The sequence below is a fragment of the Pleurodeles waltl genome, chromosome 11, assembly GCF_031143425.1.
Source record: "Pleurodeles waltl isolate 20211129_DDA chromosome 11, aPleWal1.hap1.20221129, whole genome shotgun sequence".
Classification (NCBI taxonomy): domain Eukaryota; kingdom Metazoa; phylum Chordata; class Amphibia; order Caudata; family Salamandridae; genus Pleurodeles; species Pleurodeles waltl.
Genome location: NC_090450.1, coordinates 354,417,333 through 354,435,161, shown reverse-complemented (window position 1 = coordinate 354,435,161; position 17,829 = coordinate 354,417,333). Strand labels below are relative to the sequence as shown.

At 45.9% G+C, this 17,829-nt stretch overlaps 1 protein-coding gene across 2 annotated transcripts in view; it reads left to right on the top strand.

Moving 5' to 3' along the window:
• The window catches only part of CROCC2 (ciliary rootlet coiled-coil, rootletin family member 2), an 878,259-nt gene that overhangs the window by 594,273 nt on the left and 266,157 nt on the right, over positions 1 to 17,829 (top strand). The gene's annotated exons all lie outside the window — the stretch shown is intronic.

Here is a 17,829-nt window from a genome sequence, read left to right as displayed (position 1 = left end):
ATAGTAATGCCTCTAGACGCACAGTTCGTTTGACCTAGGAACATGATCTCTGGAGTTACAGAAAGAATATTCCCTCATTATCAGTGGAGAAACATTCCTGTTTCAGCTGAAAACTGAAGTTTTTGTCCAAAATGCTATTACAAGTAGTTGGTGTTGTTTCTTAGCATCCGGTATTCCAGAGTGCTGCAATTCCATTTTTTTTGTTTACAGGTAACCAGTTGTTCCGGTCATTTCTTGAGGACTTTCCACAGTAAAATGCCCAGAATTACATATTCACCAGCAGTAATTAGTGCTGGAAGACCAAATTCCTCTTTATATTCACGGGTAGAGAATTAACTTGTGATATCTGCTGCATTGCATGCGGGGGGGGTATGGCCCAGTATGAGGGAGGTAGAATTAAGGTGGCTGGAGGGTTTGTGGAATTTTAGCAGTGGTTGATCTAGGTGGGTCCAGAGTTGTGCTGGGCCTAGAACATGTGGTTGAGGAGCTTGAACTGGCATCTCTTCTAAACCGGGAGCCAGTAGAATTTTTTGAGGTGGGGGTGGTGTGAGGGTGATGAGGGAGATCCAGGATGAGTCTTGTTAATGCATTCGGTAGGGTCTGTAGTCTTTGAACTAGGTGGGCTTTGATCCCCCACTCCATAACGAGTCGACTGAGGACATTGGCTTGGGTGATGGTGTGTCTCGTGTTTTGTGTAAGCCCTCTGAAAATCCTATGTAACATGCGCAGGATGAAGAAGCAGGAGGATGACACAGCATTGACTTGGGAACTCATGGTGAGTCTGCTGTCCAGGATGATACTGTGATTCCTGGTGTGCTCAGCAGGGGCTGGAGTGGGCCCCAGTTCTTGGGCCACTAGGAGGCATCCAAGGGGGATATTTTGCTGCCGAAGATCAGGACTTCCATCTTGTCTGTGTTAGATGTTGAAGAGGGTGGGGCTGAGCCATGAGGGACTCCACTGATGATTGGTTTGGAGGTGAAGGGTGGAAGGTGGACTTGTGTGCTGTTGGTGAAGAAGGCAATCCATCTGAGAGCGGCTCATTGGATGCCTGTGTCGGGAAGTCTGGTGATGAGCATGTGGTGGGAGATAGTGTTGAAGGCTGCTGAGAGATCAAGGAGGATAAGGGCACCTGACTCTCCTTTGCCAAAAAGGGCTCAGATGTAGTCTGTGGCCACAATCAGGGCTATCTCAGTAATGTGGTTGCTGTGGAATCTGTATTCAGAGTCATCCGGGAAATTATATTGTTTCAGGTAGATGACGAGTTGTTGGTTGATGGCTTTTTCAATGACTGGCTGGAAAACGGAGCAGCGAGATGGGTGTGTAGTTGCTGAGTTTGTTGGAGTCCGCTGAATTTTTCTTCAGCAGGGGTTCAATTTCTGTGTGCTTCTAGTCTTCTGGGAAGGTGGCAGAATTCAGTGAGGTGTTGAATAGGGTGGAAAGTTTGAGGCCCATCCTGGATGCTTCTTAGGTTGAAGATGTGGCGGGGCATGGGTCGGAAGAGGCCTGAGTGGAGTGATTTCATTATGGTGTCCTTAGTTTTGAGGTGGTTAGCCTTGCAGTGGTCATGTGTGGAGGTATGGTTGTTGGAAAAAGTCTTCAGGCTTGATTTGGGGGTTGAAGTTTCTGTAAATTTTAATGATTTGGTTGTGGATGAAACCTGCATGTCTGTTGCAAAGGGCATGCAAGGGAGAAAGGTTGCTTGTGTTCGTTGTGAGATTGGTGAATTTCTTGACTATGCTGAAGCGCTCCTTACTGTAGTTGAGGTTAGCTTTGATGTGTGATGCCAGGGTTTGTTTGTTTCATGTACTTGGCAGTGGTATAGGTTGAGTGCTGATTTGTAGGGGGTTCTGTTTGCTGGGTCTTTGTTGGTGCGCCACTTTCTCTTGAGGTGCTTGCTGTGGCACTCGGCTGTCCTGAGATCTTCGGTCTACTAGCTGGCTTGCTTGGGGGCTCTTCTGTGTTTCTTGTTCTTGATGTGGCGATGATAACTGCACAGTCAGTGATCCAGGTGTAGAAGCTTCTGATGTCCTGATTCACATTGTTGTGGTGTTTGGGTGGTTGAGGGGAAGGTTTTTGGTCCATTCGGTCACTGGCAAGGTCGAACCGATTTTCCACAAACTGCAGGAGAGAAGATTGACGCACGGCAGAAACACCTGGTCATCCACACCCATGCAGGCTGGGTCCTTGCCTGCTCTCCGGGGTCTGATGTTGTTCCACCCTCAAAATGCCAGTTGTCCTTTGAGGAAGCTTTGGACATTTTGATTACACCAAAGCAGCGCAGTAAGGTGGATAAAGCTACCAGTTCCTTAACCCATGCACAACCATCCCATCACCCTGTTACTCGGTCTTCATCTTCCCTACCTTCTCCGGGGGTCCTCCTTGACATCACACCTCAGAGGTCTCCTCACTCTGACATGGGTGTGCATGAAGGAGAGGACGACACATTTGACACCCTTCCGCAGGATGACCAATGGGACTTTCATGACACAGAACCACTGGCGAACACAGACCTTGTCCTATCAGAAACTCATTGGTAGGGCCGCCTTATTCCACAAGGTTCATCTTCATACAGAGCCCATAGATGAGAGCTTCCTTTTGGAAACCCTGTCCTCCACTCTCCGCTCTACTCGGTACCTTCACATGCTTAAGAGCAAGCTAAGCCACACACCTGATATCTTCAAGTACCCCTTCCGAGCCAGGGTCATAACACCTAGGGTAGATAAAAAATATAAATCCTCCACTACTGACCACATTTACATTTGTGTTCAGCTCCTGTCCAACTCTCTGGTGGTCATTACTGCTCGTAAGTGAGCCAACTCCCAGGCCAGCTGGAATGCCCCACCAAGGGAGGAAGAGAGTAAGCGCATAGATGAGGTGGGCAAAAGGGTGGCCAAACAATCGTTCAACCAATGATGTATTTTCAATTCATTCAGCCTTCTTTCAAGAACAGATTATGCTGATCTGGGACAAGATGGAGGAGCTCTCTAATACCTCCAGGAAGAGGGTACATGAAATAGTATCTCAGGGCAAGCAGATATTGAACACTACTATTTGTTGTGCCTTAGATGCTGCAGACACCACTGCCAGGGGTTAATTCCAGCACTCTCCTATGAAGACACGCCTGGCTCTGAATTTCAGGCTTCAAGCCGGAAGTTCAGAAGAACTTGTTGAACATGCCTTTTGATAGCCAGCATCTCTTTGGCCCATAGGTGGACCAAATGTTAGAGAAGACAAAGAGGGATGTGGAGACAGCTAAGGCGAGGGGTGCAATTTAGATACCTGCTCCCTGCTGTTTGTTTCGCTGCACATCCTATCGGAGTCTCAGAGACCACCCACCCCGAAGCATCCATGTCCTACAAGCGCACCTAGGGACAGCAATTCTCTCCCAAGGGTTACCTTATAGGGCCCTACAGGGGCAACATATCTAGGGGCAGAAGTAAAGGTGGCTCCCCAAAAGGAGCTGCAACCATCACCAAACCCTGACTTATCCCTTCTCCTCTCACTCCTACCACACACCACCAGTCGGGGGTACCTCCAAGGCTTATTTGTCACATGGCAGAACGTCACTTCAGACCAGTGGGTGTTGGATATTATCCAACATGGTTATTGTTTGGAGCTCAATTCCTCGCCTCCAACTATTCCACCTCGCAAACAAAAGACTACCCGGAACAGAAAAAGGCTTCTCAGGGAGAAAGATCTATGCGCTCCTTCTCAAAGGGGCTATTGAATCCATCCCCTACCATCAGCAGGGCCCAGGAGTGTACTTTTTGTACTTCCTAATGCCCAAAAAGGACGGATCCCTCAGACCCATTCTGGGTCTCAGGCCCCTAAACAAATACATCTTTCAGAGCCCTTCCATATGGCCACTCTCCAGCAAGGTCCCTTCATGACGTCGCTCCACCGGAAGGATGCCTATTTCCACATAGCAATACATCCGGCTCATCGTTGATATCTCAGGTCTGATGTCAACGGAAAACGTTACCAATTCAAAGTGCTCCCCTTCTGGGTTACCACTGCATATCAGGTGTTCACTAAGTGCCTTTCGTTGGTGGCTGCACAACTGCCCAGACAGGGTACCTGCATCTCCTATTTTTTGGACAAGCGGCTGACCAAGAGTGCCACCTGCTAGCAATGCCGCCAACACACAGGTCACAATAGATCACCTTCATAAGACAGGGTTTACCATCAACACCACAAAATCCCATGTCCAACCCCTCCAGATCCAATACTACTGTGGAGATATTCTCAATTCTGAGATAGGTAAACCCTACCAGGATCCAGCATGCCTTCCTTTTTAGCAGCCATATCACCAGGTCCTGGTCATAAGTCATGCACCTCCTAGACATGATAGCTCCCTGCATTGCCATAGTACCCCATGTCAGGTTACACATGCATCCATTGCAGAAATGCCTAGAGCAACATTGGTTTCAGGTGGAGGGTTATTAGGATGATCTAGTGTTGATCAGCCACCGCACTTCTTGCTCTCTGCAGTGGTGGATACCAGAAGCCTCCTGCATGGGCAGCCTTTTTTATGACCCAGTTCCACAGAGGAGCATTACAACAGAACCCTCCCTTCAGGAATGGGGTTGCGTTCTTACAGGACTGTCCAAGGCAAATGAGATCCAAAGCATCAAGGCCTCCATATCAACTACCTGGAACTCTGTCATCTAGCAAGCGTTAATGGCTTTCCTATCTCACCTGATAGGCAAGGTTGTTCTTGTCCAGATGGACAATATGGCAACCATGATTTACCTTCTGAAATAGGGGAGGGGGCAAACACTCTCCACAACTATCACAGCAGGAGTGGGAATTCCACTGGCAAGTCTTCCTCTGCTACTTCCAGAGATAGGGCATCCCAGAAATACACCTCTTCACAACAACAGAAAATGCAAAATGCCCATCTTTCGCATCCAGATGCCCACACCCTCAATCCAGCTGCAATGCACTATGGATGAACTGGTCAGAGAGATTTGCCTATGCTTTTCTGCCTCTCCCTCTGCTTCTGTTTGTGGTTCGGAGGCTTCGACAGGTGTTCTTCACACTCCACATGGGTCCGCAAGCCCTTGTTCATGACTCTGCTCAAACACTCTCTGGTTTCCGCTTGAGAGGCTATTCAACAAGCTGGAACTATTCATCCAGAACCATGGAGAAATTAGGCACCCAGACCCCAGGTCACTCAACCTTGGTTCCTGAAGACATAGAATTTGGGTACTTCAATCTCCCACCTGAATGCATGAGCATTCTCAAAAAAGCTTGCAGACCTACCACCGGGCCTGCTATGCAGACTAGTGGAAGAAATTTGTGTATTATGGCTCAAACCAAGGACAACGGGAGCCCTTGTGTGGGGACTTTTATTGACCTCATTTGGATCAGTTTCTGTTGCTGGCATAAGGGCCAACCACAGAAGTGGTGCAGCGTTTTTATTGGAACAAGTGGAGCAATGCTGGGTGGTAAGAACTTTGTGAATTCCTGCACATTCCGGAATTTTCCATCACAGAAATGTAAGGCTAATGCATGCTTTTAAGCAAAGTTTGAGGTTTATAGGGAAATGTGGGTAAGCAATCCTCATTAGATTCACACAAGCCACACCACCCTTGAATGCCCTGGTTTTCCACTTTTCAAAACTGTCCATGGTTGGTAGGTTTCCATGGGTGACGGCTAGACATGGCCCCAAATCCAGCAGCTACCCTTATTGCTGATCTCTCCACGTAGCACTTTAGGGCCTTTTGTGTTGAGATGTCTTGGCCCACACACACACACACAAGAGGTACCATTTTTATGGGGAGACTTGGGGTAATGCTGTGTGGCAGCAAACGTGTGGCTCCCCACGGATTCCAGAAGTTTTCTTTACAGAAATGTGAGGAAAATGTGTTCTTTTAGTCACCTTTTGAGGTTTGCAGGGCATTGTAGGTAACAAAATGGTGTGGGGTGCGATGCATGAGAAGCCACCACCCTAGACTCGCCCACATGTCTAGTTTTCAGAACTGTCTGGATCTGGTAGGTTTTTCCAGGTGGCAGCCAACCCAAGCCCAAAAAGTGCAGCCGTTCTCATTGCAAGTAGGATGATACTGGGAGTTAGCCAAACTCTCCTAGCCCATTTGTAAAAACACCGAAAATAATCAAATGTCCTCTTGCTTGTGATTGGGATGGGATGCTTTAGTCCACAGGGGAGCAGAAAGACTGAGGTTTTAGGGATGAGCATTGGGCCAGATATTAGGCTGGGAAAGATCCACCCCATTAGTTTATTAAAAATATATATAGCTGCCATACAGTGGGCTTTCTGCCCCCTGGAGGGAGAGCATATCAGGGGTAATCACGCCATCTGCCTCCAGGGGAGGGAGAAAGGCTATTGCCTCATATACTTGGGCTGGGGGAATTAGACATGGGGTCTCTACTTGGCAGAGGTATACACCCTTGTCCAAGTTGGGACCACAATTCTAGTCAGAGTAAGTCAAAACACAATCCAAACTTTCCTGTGCCCACCCTGCAGTAACTTGGCACTGAGCAGTCAGGCTTAACTTAGATCATAACACAGTGAAAACACCACTAAAAGACACCACACAGCTTTAGAAAAAATCCCTAATATTCTCCCCTTTCCATTGACACCTTCCCTGTCTGAATCGGCGCTGGAGAAGGTGGGGGTGTAGCTTCATTCTGCCTTTTTTGTGGAAGAAACTGAAGGCATGCTATGTTATGGTAGCACTTCTTCATAAATGTATAGTATCATTCTGAGTGTGTCTCCAACTAGACTGAGAAGTCCCTCAAACTGCTAAACAGCTACCAAGTCCAGTGCATCTGGATTAGGAGTTAGGCAAACAACATCGAGGCCTTTGGCACCTTGCTAAATAATAGATGGCGCTGGAGGTTCCAGAAGCTCAGTGGTAGAGTGTTCCAAGTTTAGTTCCTGTTGTTGAACACTCCTCTACCAAACTTCTGGCAGTGGAAAAAAAGGATTTTCACAAGACACTCAGAAGCTGATCTTAAAAGGCATTGGGGATTATATTTTTAGAGAAGGGGCTATGGTGATAAAACAGTTAATAGATTATGCAGAGGCTATTACATGGGATCGTTTTAGGGACTGAAAGTGAATGGACAGTATGCTGTTCAGTAGAGCCATGGTTGATATTTTTTGGCTAGGCCAGACACAGTGGATTGCTATATTAAAAAATCAAGACAAGTTCATACACGTTGTCTATGGATTTCATTTTGCGGTGCTTCAAAATGCGCATTTTTCAACTTGCTTGGAGTGTGTCATGTCCCCACATTGCCGTCGCTCGATTTAATATGGTTTAAGTGCCCTTCATTGCAAACTTTATCAGGTGAAACTGTTAATTGGTATACCGGTGTCATTACAATGGAGGCATTTACTAGCTGTGAGTCTGCCTCCTTTTCCGACCTCTGTCTCTTAAACTAAATTGACTTGGTAAAGGGAACAAAGCTGTGCTTGTTTCAGCTAAAGGGCTGCAGAAGGGAAAAGCAAACATTATTTAAAATGTTGGATCATGTCAGGTGGTGAGGTCTGGTAATTAATGCTAGTAACCATTAGAAAAACGTACAAAACACTGAAGCAGAATGATCGAGGAGGGGTGGAACTATCAACTAGGCCTGAACGTATTAGTATGTTCTGACGCGGGATTGTTCATCATTGGTTTAAAAATGTGTTTTTTCCAAGGCTGGCTGTTGATTTTGCAAATTTGCCAGCAACATGATAAACACCAACGTGCTAATTATTTTGTTTAAAATATTTAAATTACATCGGTTTCTGTACTTAGCACTTTTTATATTTGTAAGCATTGCAGATATCAGTGATGTGCTCTTCCTCTATAGGAAGGGGAAAGTTATTTTTAGTTTTATTACTTAGGTAAATAAACCTGCAGTCACTGCGTACAGTGCTTAACTAACATTGGGAAATTAAGGTGATAGTGTTTGTAATTTTCTTTCTTTGTGTAACTAAAGAGAAACCGGAACAAAGTAGATACATACATAGTTATCTCGTTGTATTGCTAAAGAAGGATTAGCATCCCGTGCTGGGATAAAACAAGCTCACCAGGGTGACAGCTTTACAATCAGTAATAAATAGTTTCACGGTGAATGAAGCACATACAATCTTCAGTCAAATGATCGCCTCTGAATTGGACAACAATGGCCTTTTAATTTTAGCAATGCAGCCCTCAAAGGTAGTTGCCGCAAACGCTTGATCAAAGGCAAACTTTCACCCCGCACCAACACTACTGCCTCTGTTGCTGATTTGTTTCTTTTGTAATTGATTGGCAAGTCCGCATCTACGAAGATCATTCTGGTGCCTGCCCTTCTCTTTTCCACTCTCAGCATAACTGGGAAATTAATCAACAATATAGCATTAATGTAGATATCACAGAAGGTTTACTGGAATCTGAAATGTCCATGAGACTAGAAGCTGATAAAGTTCTCACTGTTGGATGAGTGGCTGACGTGGTAACACAGTAATCAGTATTTTAGTCCATTTGTCTGTTTTAGCAGTGATGCTGCAGAAATACTGGAATGGAATGTACACTTAAGTGAGCGAAAATATATACACAACAGACACTGAAAATAAGGCAGTATTTTAAAACGTTAGTGGTTAGAGAAGTGACATCTAATATATAAAGCAGCAAATTGTACAGTCCTGCTTTTTGATAAAGGACTTTCAGGAATCAGTACACCATTAAAACATCAACATGAAGGATGTCACACAGAAGACCATAGGTCTTTGTTAATACATTTTCAAATTGCCACAGTTTCGAAACATTTAGAGTCAAGAAAATGTTGGGGTACACTGAAAAATATTTAATAGCAAAAAATAAGTTAGGTTTTTAATGTGTTCCACTTGTTTAAGTATTCCTAACTACATGTGGCATCTAACCCTATGGTGTTTTTTGGAATGTACGTACCCCCCCGGCCATGTGTGTTTTATTGGGGCCAATCTCCTAGGACCATTGTGGTGTCTCTGCACCTATCTGTGGGATCTGATCTAAGTTTCCTATTTGTGTGTTTGTCTGCTGACTACACGCCATCCAACCTGTGACCTGTCATTCAGTGGCCTGGGTCTCAGAACTTATCTGACCACGTATGTTCGTGACGTTGATGGGGAGTTCAGTACAGGGAAATCTAATAGTGGTGATGCAACTTCGTTCTTATATGTGAATGTATCGTTGTGTACATCGACTATTCCAATATTAACATTCCCCCCTCTAGTTGAATTTTCAACTACACAATGTAACCCATACGTTATGACAGTCACATGGTTTGGGGCTTTTTTTCCCCACTTCCCTACCAACTTGCATTCTACCCAATTTGAGGACTGTGTTTTTACAGCAGGAAACCCCCACTTGTAGGAAACCACACAAAAACAGTAACACAATGAAAACTGTCAACAATGACATGCACAGACCAGTCAGCCACCGGGGGAGCCTGGAGAACCAGTTTGTGAACCACTCCTTTTCAGGGGCACCTCCCTCTTCATGCATGTCTTTTTCTAGTCAGAGTAAAGCTTGGATGGCAAATGTCAGAGTTCCATTGTCCATGTCATTGCCAGATATGAACATACAGCATGATGCTTCGATCTTCGCACATACTCCACCCTTCATTGCGGTCATCAAGTCCAATACATACCAATGTTGCATCACCAAAAGCTGGATGGCTTTCAGTTCTTCCTTGACTGCATTGAGGTTGGGCTCAGAGCTGTTCATCATATTGAGCATTTCCCACCTGGTTACTTGCAGCTGCAGGTATTTGCTTTTGTCTTCAAGGTGAAAAAGGGTATGGATCCTCCATCCTGGTACAAGCTGAGTGTATGTAAACGTACTGCATTGTCAGTAGGTATCCATCAGCGTGGAGGCGCCCCATATCCAGAATGTGCGGGATTGTGCCACAATTTTCATTTGTACCCAGCGGAATAGTTCCTTTGCCTCTGATACATAAGGAATACAGCGTGAGTTTCCATACGAATAGGGGTTGCCCCTTCACTTCTGTCCACGTATACCTATCTATCTCAGTGTCCTAGATTTCCTGATACAGGGTATCAATGCTGTTATTCAAACCTCCCCTATGAGACCAATTTCCCTTCGTATCACCTAGGTGGATGGCCCTGCACGGAAAGTAAATAGCAAAGGGGCAGTTGTAGTTGTCCCTGCTGCACTGGTCAGTTCCTCAAGTAATAAACCCACAATGCCTGTTCCTAAAGTTGTGACTGCCTGCAACCAAACAATGTAGGCAAATAAATAGCCATCAAGAAGGGCAAAATATTTAAATAGTTCCCATCGTGTGCCAAAATTCAAGCTCTATGTTGAGCCACATCGTGCTGATGGCATGCAAAAAGCAGATAGTAAACAATAAATGTCCAGTTCTCTGTATTGCATATTTCTTATTCTTTTATTATTCGCAAATATCTTTCTTTACTTTCTTTGTCATTTCATGCAGACCCAGCCAATGTATCTCGTTCCTTCCAAGGAACTTCATCAGAGCCTATAAAACATACATAAACACCAACCACCATCCCAGTTATGATGCAAACATCAAATCACATACTGCGTTTATACAAACCTATTAATATTTACATAATTAAAACCATACTAGAAAACAATAATTTGCCCAACCAATAATTTTCCATCATGTAAAATCAAGCTCCTTCATGCCCTCTCAATTCATTATTTACTACAATGTATTAAGTTCTGTCATACTATCACGTACATTTAGTATACATATATTAAACTACTATGTCCCAGCCTAAAATTACTTGGCTCAGATTAAATGAATCCCATATTTTCTATAAACAAAAATCATTAATTCCACTCATATGATATGATGTATTCTGAACTTTACATTCATGATTATACTTGTTAGTTTTTGGTATTAATTTAATCTGTTAAACAAATATATATTTTTCCATTTACTTCAAAGTGGTTACACCCCAGCTTCCGTCATGCCTTACAATAATAACTACTTTAATTTCACTCTATTATTATCAATTTTCTTCCCAGACTATTCTTCAGTAGGGCCCCCACAATTTATTTCTAGAAGGGTTTAATACCTTGACCCCCAGAGAAGAAGTCACAAGCCAAACATTACCAGGGCCTCGTACACCTTTAAGCATCTTCATTGGCACAAAGCAGATGCTTATTCAAGAAAAAGAACTTCATTTGTTACACTTTGCTAGAACGCAAACCTCATTTCACTGTGAATGCTCTGTTCATTTCGTGCGTGGTATCCTATCCAGGTATTAACTAAAAATATCACAGTAGAATCCAGAATTCTACCACAGATGTCCTGCCCATAACTAATTGACACATTTTAAGTTAACATTTGTGGTCATTCCCCCTGCAATCCTCACATTAAACATCCTCATCCCTAGTAGTTATAAATCATTTGGACAACATGTTTGAGAATTGAAGGGTGCGAGAAGCAGGGGAAAATCTTAAAACACGCATTACTGGGAACACTTTGCGCACATTCACTAGTGCCAAGCAAGTACATATCCCGGAAATGAACTTCACTCTATACAGTGCTGCAAGAACACGAATCCTGTTCCTTGTAAATGCGCTAGGCCTTACTTGCAAATATTTTCGCTACCCATTGCGGCAATCGAACTAACATTCCGGCAGCATGCCTACTTTCCAGCACCAAACTTGGATTCCATTAGTGCCTGCCTTATATGGTCCCTCTTCATTCACTTGAGTCCGATCATACAGAACTTTTACAACACCTTAAAGCAAGTATCCTAATATCTATGGTTGCCATCTTAAACTGCCTACATCAATGCTGCACTTGCATTAATATTTCAATTCTTATTCAAATATAATAGTAATCAGTCATTTACACCTGATTCAAACAATATGGTGGTCATTCTGACCCTGGCGGTCTTTGACCGCCAGGGCGGAGGACCGCGGGAGCACCGCCGACAGGCCGGCGGTGCTCCAATGGGGATTCCGACCGCGGCGGTAAAGCCGCGGTCGGACCGGCACCACTGGCGGGGTCCCGCCAGTGTACCGCGGCCCCATTGAATCCTCCGCGGCGGCGCAGCTTGCTGCACCGCCGCGGGGATTCCGACCCCCCCTACCGCCATCCAGATCCCGGCGGTCGGACCGCCGAGATCCGGATGGCGGTAGGGGGGGTCGCGGGGCCCCTGGGGGCCCCTGCAGTGCCCATGCCACTGGCATGGGCATTGCAGGGGCCCCCATAAGAGGGCCCCTACATGTATTTCACTGTCTGCTGCGCAGACAGTGAAATACGCGACGGGTGCAACTGCACCCGTCGCACAGCTTCCACTCCGCCGGCTCGATTCCGAGCCGGCTTCATCGTGGAAGCCTCTTTCCCGCTGGGCTGGCTGGCGGTCTGAAGGCGACCGCCCGCCAGCCCAGCGGGAAAGTCAGAATTACCGCCGCGGTCTTTCGACCGCGGAACGGTAACCTGACGGCGGGACTTTGGCGGGCGGCCTCCGCCGCCCGCCAAGGTCAGAATGAGGGCCTATATCTACAATTATCTCTAGACCCCTGCCGCTCCTATCAAAGGGGTTAATTTATTATATTGCAGGCGCATATTTTAATGTAAATAGGCACCATCTTGGACTTCTTGCAGCATTATTAATTTGGCAGACGTTCTGGCCACATACCAATTCCGAAACAGCCAATATTAGCTTTATACACTGAAACTCCATGTCTGGGGTTCACTGGTTGTTAACGAAGACAGCCCCAGATAAACTAAGGTCCACCCTGGGACAGCAGATGGAAGCAGGAGTGGATGTGTGTGTGTACTGGTTAGGCAGCTTTGCCACCTCCAATAATCTTTTTTCAGAGAAGTCTTGGGGCCAAACAGTATCCTCCCATATGGTGCCCTTCTTGCGCATCCTACCTAGCTCAGTTTGGATATCGCAAGGCTTGGTGAGAAGGTACAGTGCTGTGGGATTGGTCTTGTAGTGGGTTAGACTCCTGCTTCCCTGTGGGTCTTTACTCTATTAGGTTATATTTTGGCCCTAATCCTATAGATGGAGAAGGCATTTTGTTTTTTATGGGGCTACCTCTTGGGATAAGTAAAGCCTTTTTGCACCTACTGCATGTAGTATCAGGGGACATAGGGTGCTGTGTAGTGCATGTGGAATGCTAGTGTCGGGTGAAGTGTAAATATAGGTGACATAGGAGAGATTCCTATGCAAGCGCAGTCGTAATTTCTGAATACTCTAGGCTGCTCTTTGAAAATGCATGGATGCAGTAGCACTCCTAGTAAACAGAGGGTGTACAAATCTATAAAAACACATAAATTATAAAACATTGTAGGTTTTAAGATGATTCCAGCGGAGATGTCTGTAGTCCTCTGGTGATGGGAGTTTCTTGGTTGTAAACAGTTTGAAAAAGTCTTTGGAGCAGGGCGTGGTTCAGGATCCCATTGGGAGTAATGATGTGGAAAGTTCTTGGAGCTGGTTGTAGCTCTTGATACTTTTAGGGGTATTGGTGCAGAAAGTTCTTGGAGCATTTTGTAAATCTTGGTCCTGTTCGGGGTACTGGTGTGGCTGCTGGGAAAGTGATGGTCCGCTGTAGAGGTGGTGGACTTCGTGCTCAACTGCAGACCTGTTGGATGAGAGCTAGGTTTGGTTGTTATAAAAGAAAAAACATTGCATCCTTACATGTGTTGTTGCCAATTATTTCCTAGGAATTTCTTGCGTTTTTGTCATTTCAGTGAGGCTTCTGAATGTGGCTCCACTCCAAGTATCTAATTTTGGTGAAAAATAGGTTATTGTTCATTAACATATTGATTTTATGGGTTATAAACCCTTCCCCCTCTCAGTGCCTGACTAGGTGTACGTCTGTGCGTATATTTTTTTACTGGGTGATCTTGTGAGCATATTAATCATTAACTGGCACACTATTGGTGTTGCCAGCCCTCCAGTGTCCTAGTGTGTGCAAGGATGTGCTATCGGTGAGGGCGGCGTTTTCGACCTACATCTGCCCGGGAATTTATAAAGAGGAGGCGTGTCGCACTGAGTGTTGTCAGCAATCACAACATGCCCTCTAGTCACATGCGTACCCGTCTAGTCCTGCATGTGGCGTGCAATGTGACCTTTCTAGAGACTTTTTTTGGGCATCTTTTTATTGGTCTTTGGGCACTTCCCTAGACCGTCGTATGATCTGTTATAATTGTCATGAAAGCAGGGGGGGAGGGGCGCAGAAAGTTGTTTCGCAGCCCCCATGTGCCTGTGATATTGTGGTGTCTGAGTTTGAGACTATGGGCCAGATGTAGGAAGACGGCAAATTGCGACTTGCAATTTGCGAGTCCGAGCGACTCGCAAATTGCAACTCGCAATTTGCTATGCAGAACGGTGTCTCAGACACCGTCTGCGAGTCGCTATGGGGTCGCAAAGACCCACCTCATTAATATTAATATGGTGGGTCGCAATTTGCGCCCCCATAGCGACTCTGGGCACTCACGGGGATGGAGGCCTGCTGGGAACAGCAGACCTCCATGTCCGTGACTGCTTTTAAATAAAGAAGTTTTTTTTTTCCAAGTGTAGCCCGTTTTCCTTAAAGGAAAACGAGCTGCACTTAGAAAAAAACCCTGAAACCTTTAGTTTCGTTTTTTTTTCAGGGCAGGTAGTGGTCCCTTGGACCACTGCCTGCTCTGAAAAAATATTTGTGGGTCCACTCACAAAGGGGAAGGGGTCCCATGGGGACCCCTTCGACTTTGCAAGTGGGTTACCAGCCACTTCAAGTGGATGGTAACTGCGACCAATGGAATTGCATACCACTGCGACTCGCAAATAGGAAGGGAACACCCCTTCCTATTTGCGAGTCGGAAATGCATTTTGCGAGTCGGTTCCGACTCGCAAAATGCATTTCTGCATAGTAAACACATGTTTGCGACTTGCAAACGGCGATTTTCGCCGTTTGCGACTCGCAAACTGTTTGCTACATCTGGCCCTAAGTTCCATGGTTCCCTCCAGACGGTGTGTGCAAGCTTTTCTGTGTGTTGGATGTCTGTAGGCCTGATATGGGGTGAGCACTTTTCTGAATTCTACTCTTCTTGGAGGGGTGGTGGGTGTTCTGGACTCCCTCCCTGGAATCCCCTTTCCCTCACTTCATCTCTTTCCTGGGATTTTCGACCTCAGAGTTTGAAAAAAACTTTGAGGAAAGGGAGACGGCAAAATATTGCTGTATGAGGAGTCCAGTGCGAGACCAAGAACTTGTCGAAGTTTGCCCAAATGAACGAGTTACTTACCTTCGGTAACAACTTTTCTGGTGGATACATTAGCTACCTGTGGATTCCTCACCTAATGAATACTCCCATTGTGCCAGCATTCGACGGAAATCTTCTTCCTAGCTTCTGCACGTCGACGAGGACGTCACAGTTGCCCACGCAGTGCCGTCTGACGTCATACAGGCAATAAGAGGTCCTCGCAGACGTGCCGACGTCAGTACCAACATTTTTTACGTGCCTGAGAATAATAGGCCATTGAGATGAAAGAACAAATAGCAAAATTTAATGATATTCCAAATAAATACATAATTCTAATAACTCAATCCTTCCTTTTTCTTTTTTTTTTTAAACAAATCAATAAATATATGAACAATATATATCAATATGAATATATATACAGAATATATACAAGTCCTCAAAACCAAGAGGAGCACACTCAAGAATTACTTGGCGAGACCAGACAGGCAACGGGGAGGCGGGTGGGACCGTGAGGAATCCACAGGTAGCTAATGTATCCACCAGAAAAGTCGTTACCGAAGGTAAGTAACTCGTTCTTCTGATGGATACAACTACCTGTGGATTCCTCACCTAATGAATAGAGTCCCAAAGCAGTACCGCACTCGGTGGAGGGTGCCTGAATGGTCAAACCAAGAAATCCTGCAGCACCGACTGTGCAAAATGGCCGTCCCTTCTGACCTCAGAGTCCAAACAGTAATGCTTCGCAAAAGTGTGAAGGGACGACCAAGTTGCGGCCTTGCAGATGTCAACCACAGGAACACCCCTAGCCAAGGCCGAAGAGGCCGATTTAGCTCTGGTAGAATGAGCTCTTATACCATCAGGGGGTTCTTTCTTTGATAAAGAGTAACACATTTTAATGCAAAGAACAACCCACCTGGAGAGTGTTCTCTTGTGGACTGCCTTTCCTCTGTCCCACCTACCCGATGAAGAGCTGATCCTCCAGCCTGAAATCCTTAGTTCTGTCTATATAAAAGCTTAGCGCCCTCCTTGGATCTAAGCAATGAAGTCTCTCTTCTTCCTTTGAAGGATGAGGCGGAGGATAAAACGTGGAAAGAGTAATCATCTGGGACATATGAAAGGGTGAAACAACCTTCGGAAGGAAAGCAGCCTTGGTCCTCAACACCACCTTATCCCCATAAAAAGATATATAAGGGGGGTTTTCAGATAGCTTGCAACTCATTTACTCTCCTTGCAGAAGTAATTGCAACCAGAAAGACCGCCTTTAGGACCAATAATCTCATGGGGCAAGAGTGCATAGGCTCAAAGGGGGACCCCATAAGCAAATTTAGAACCAAGTTCAAATCCCACTGAGGCATAACAAAAGGAGTAGGAGGGAATTTATTCATAAAACCCTTCAAGAACTATAGGGGATTTAAACAAAGAAGGCTGGTCTGGAAGACAAATAAAGGCTGAAAGAGCAGACAAGTATCCCTTAACCGTAGCCACTGCACAACCCCTCTGTGCTAGAGACAATGCAAAAGATAAAACATCCAACAAATGAGCACTTAAGGGATCAGTCTGCCTCTCTCCACACCAAACCTCAAATTTAGACCACCTATTAGCGTAGATAGATTTAGTGGAGTGTCGCCTGGCCGCTAAGATAACATCCACTACATCAGGCGGGAGAGAGAAAGAACTCAGGTTGCCCCGTTCAATCTCCAGGCATGAAGGTGCAGGCTCTGGAGGTGGGGGTGTAAAACCTGCCCCTGCGACTGCGAGAGGAGGTCTGCCCTGAGAGGGAGACGGAGCAGAAGGCACAGTGAGAGTTGGAGAAGGTCCGTGTACTATACCCTCCTTGGCCAATCCGGAGCTATTAAGATGACTTGGGCCCGGTCTTGGCGTATTGTCCTCAATACTCGAGGAATCAAGGGTATGGGGGGAAACGTGTAAAGCAACTGGTAGCACCAGGTCCTCTGAAACGCATCCCCCAATGCTCCTTGTACCGGATACTGGAGGCTGCAGAATAACGGGCAGTGCGAGTTCTCCCGGGTGGCAAACAGATCTATCCGAGGAAACCCCCACATCTGGAAGATTAGACGGACTTGATCTGGATGGAGACGCCACTCGTGATCAGCCGAGAAATGTCGACTGAGACTGTCCACACGTACGTTCAAGACTCCGGCCAGATGATTTGCTACCAAGCAAATCTGATGGTCCTTTGCTCAGGACCATAGCCGAAGAGCTTCTCTGCAGAGAAGGTACGACCCTACCCCTCCCTGTTTGTTTATATACCACATCGCGGTAGTATTGTCCGTCAGGACCTGAACCGACTGACCGCAAAGGGATGGGAGGAAGCCCTTGAGTGCCAGACGTACAGCCCATAACTCCAACAGATTGATATGAAACATCTGTTCTACTGGAGACCAAAGACCTTTGATTTCCAGGTCCCCCAGATGAGCTCCCCTCCCTAGAGTGGAAGCATCCATTATTACCGTGGCCACTGGTGGAGCTTGCGAGAACGGCCTTCCTCGGGAAAGATTGCCGTCCGCAATCCACCACTTCAAATCCGTGGCAGCATCTCTGGAGATCCTCACCAAGCCTTGGAGATCCCCTTTGTGTTGAGACCACTGCCTTCGGAGACACCACTGAAGATCCCTCATGTGCCAGCGA